This window comes from Rousettus aegyptiacus, unplaced genomic scaffold (genome assembly GCF_014176215.1).
Source record: "Rousettus aegyptiacus isolate mRouAeg1 unplaced genomic scaffold, mRouAeg1.p scaffold_m13_p_11, whole genome shotgun sequence".
Classification (NCBI taxonomy): domain Eukaryota; kingdom Metazoa; phylum Chordata; class Mammalia; order Chiroptera; family Pteropodidae; genus Rousettus; species Rousettus aegyptiacus.
The window spans coordinates 63,567,677-63,570,958 of record NW_023416286.1 but is presented as its reverse complement, the minus strand read 5'-3'; the positions used below and the strand labels follow the sequence as shown (position 1 = coordinate 63,570,958).

Below are 3,282 nucleotides of genomic sequence, written 5' to 3'. Positions count from 1 at the left end.
TTTTTTTTTTGTATCAACTATAGGATTGCTTAAACAGTGAAATCTCTACCACAATTAAAACAAGACCTGATTTTTAAAAAGAAGAATCAAATTACTTGAGCAGAAATGCATTATAACACTGTTGCTATGTAAACAGTGGGCACTGAAATATTGGTAACTACTGTTTCAAAAGTATATTTAATGATTAAAGTGTTCACAGTATACTGTTTTTGCTGCGTTTTCTCTTTCTAAAGATTTTGAGGTTAATCATAAAAAATTCAAAAGTTAGAATACATGAATTGTAGACAGTAAAGGATGAAATTCATTATAACTGAAAAGAAATGAGTGAACCGTATATGTCTTTATAAACTTATTTTCTAATTCTGTCATTCTGCTTTATTACAGTGATTAATCAACTTTTTGTTAAGTGCACGTTTAGTGTTTTATTCATGCTAACTTTATTTTTGCTTTTTCTTAAAAAGAACTGAAAATTCAAAAGTGAAAGTGATTCTTGCAGTATTTCAGGCCTATTAAAGTTGAAGCAATAGCGTGTGGTATTTCTTTTGATGTACTGTAAATTTAAATTTACATGTATAAATTTTGGAGGATTTTGGGGGTGGGCGTGTGTGTGTGTCTGTGTGTGTGTGTGTGTGTGTGTGCATATTTGGGGCAGGAAAGGGGTTTGATTTTAAGATATCACAACTAAGAGCACTTCCCAAGTTGATGGAATAATTATACCAATCTCCACTTCTCTCTTTAGGTGTGAGGAGATTGCCTCATGTTTTCTAATATCTCTATAATATAATAATCAGGGGAAAAATGTGAAAATTCAGAGGTTTAAAATTTCCATGCAAAGACAAGACCTTCTTGTTAGAGTAGATTTTTTCAAGCTCCTGCTCTTTCTGGGGAGCTGGGATAGCCAAGACATGTTTCTTTGATTTGCTCTGAGCCTTGCTTATGGCTGACTTGGAAGAACAATTGACTAGATTTTTCTTTCTTTTTTTTTTTTCACTATAAAATTATTTATTACAACACACAGCTTTAGAGCAAGCCTCCTATGTACGAACACAGACTACCTTAACTAGGAGGTCCCTTTCTTCCCCCTTGCCTTGTGGACCTCTTGTAATAAGTCTTTCAGATATTGGATCTCCTTGACCAAGGAATCTGCCCTCTCTTTCAGAGCCTCATTCTTCTTTTCTAGCTCCTTACCCTCACCAGTGACAGCCTCTTGCTCTGTCCTCTTCTTCTGGCGGTCCCTAGTGGCTGCTGTCTTGTTCTGCTCCAGTTTTTTCAGCTTCTTATCCAGTTTCTCATCCCTTCCTTTTGCTGCTACCATCTTCTCTCCAGGAGGGTCATGGGGTTTGGGGTCGGGTAGACCCACAAAGGGTATCTGGAGACAGCAGAGTCCTAATTGGAGAGACTCCGGAGGTAGAAGGGCTATGCTGGGGAGAGCCAGATAGGACTTAGGGCTCACACAGATACCACTATCCTTATCCTAAGTGGCGTCTTCCTACTTTATGCACTGAGGGATCATGGCAATGTAAGCAATAGAATCTGATTTCTATCTCCTTCAGAGATATCAACGTAGCTGCCTAGCTCTAAACCAAACTAAAACTAAACCAAAGATCTGGACTGGAGAGCAGGCACCCTGGGAAAAGGAGAAGAGGTTGCAGGAAGGTAAAGGGGACAACCTGGTTGGTTTGGGATAAACTTTCTGAGATGGCTAATTTGGTTCATTGTCTGAGGGAGCTCATTATTAGTTTCCTAGACCAAGGGGTCAAAGAGATCACATGTCTCATCCAACGTGGCCAATAGCTTATTGGGCATGGTTTCCTGGTCATCTAAACTTAACAGGGGCTCAGAGTCAAACTCCTTCACATCCATTTTCTCCACCATACAATCTGTCCTGGAGAAGGCATCCTCCTTGCCATTTTCTGAGGCATTGACCAGGTCCTCCAAGCCAGCCATTCAGAGGGGCCCTGCCTTAGCCTTGTCGCTAGAGAATCCATGAGGTTCGAAGTGTTTGGCCACCTCCGGGTAGTCCGTCTAAGAGACCCAATCTTTCTTCAGCCCAATCTTTCTTTCGACTGGTCGAAGGGGGACATCAAGTTCCCCTCCAATACCTCGCAGCTCAGGAAGCTCATCCCGGTCATATTGCGGGGCTTTGCTGGAATGGAGGAATGTGCTTAAATCTAAGGTGTATTTGTCAGTTATTGCATCGCTGCTGCTGCTGGATGGCTTGAGAAGCGCCATGGCTTCAGCCGCTGAGATGTAATACGGAGCCCGGTGCTGCTGCCGCCACCGCTGCAAAAGCCAATGCTGCCATCAGCCCTGCTGCCTCTAATACACCACGGTGGCGGTGGACCTGCGGGAGCGGAGGAGGGAAGGGGCGCGCTCACCGAGCAACACTACGTCTGTGAGTAGGAGGAAGAGATAAAATGACCAGGTTTTTCTTGATAGCAGTTTGCCTCTGCCCTGAAGCTAAAAGTTACATGGGCCTTTGGACAACTGCGGGGATTCTGTGCTATTAAGTCATTTGGCATTGCCGGAAAAACTCAAGGTACATCCTGCTGTGATAGACTGGTGTATACTGGCCTTCCCACCAAGAACGACTTGACAAGTTTAACCAAATACTTTTCAAGATTCTGCTTGAAGATTTAAAGAGCTATCAAGGCAGTCAGACTCAAGGAGCCAAGATCCCAACAGGAGGATAAACTCATTGAGATAAGCCTCACATTTTGAGCCACTTTTCCCTTGAGCTATCTGCCCTTTCAAAGCAGTACAGACAGAAAGGCTGAGCATTTTCGGAGAAAGTGGATATAAAGAGACAGAGAAGTTGAGTTGAGTTTTCTACAGTCTCACAAGACTGGGGACTAAATAATTGGACTCCTGGACTGAGGGGCCAATAGCTTGGAGAGAAGGTAAGCACAGAGAAGCTAACCCAACAATCTGAGATAGAACCTAGAGGAAAAATAGATTACAGGTGCAGATATAAGATAGACAATAATATTATGAGCCATAGACTTTACAATAACTCAAGAAACATGTGACAAAATGAATAATTTTATTAGTACTGTAGACCAAGTGTTTGTGTCTTCCCAAAATTCATATATTGAAACCTGATACCCAATATGACATGATTAGGAGGTGAAACCTTTGGGAAATGATTAGGTCCCGAGGGTGGAGCCCTCATGAATGGGATTAGTGCTCTTACAAAAAGAGATCCCAACCAGAAACTTTGCCCCTTCCTTCATGTGAGGACATGATGAGAAGACAGCCATCCGTGGACCAGGAAGTGACTCT

At 42.4% G+C, this 3,282-nt stretch overlaps 1 pseudogene; it reads right to left on the bottom strand.

The window, feature by feature from the left end:
* Positions 1-1,060: 1,060 nt before the first annotated feature.
* Positions 1,061-2,132, bottom strand: LOC107499442 (annotated as a pseudogene).
* Positions 2,133-3,282: the final 1,150 nt, after the last annotated feature.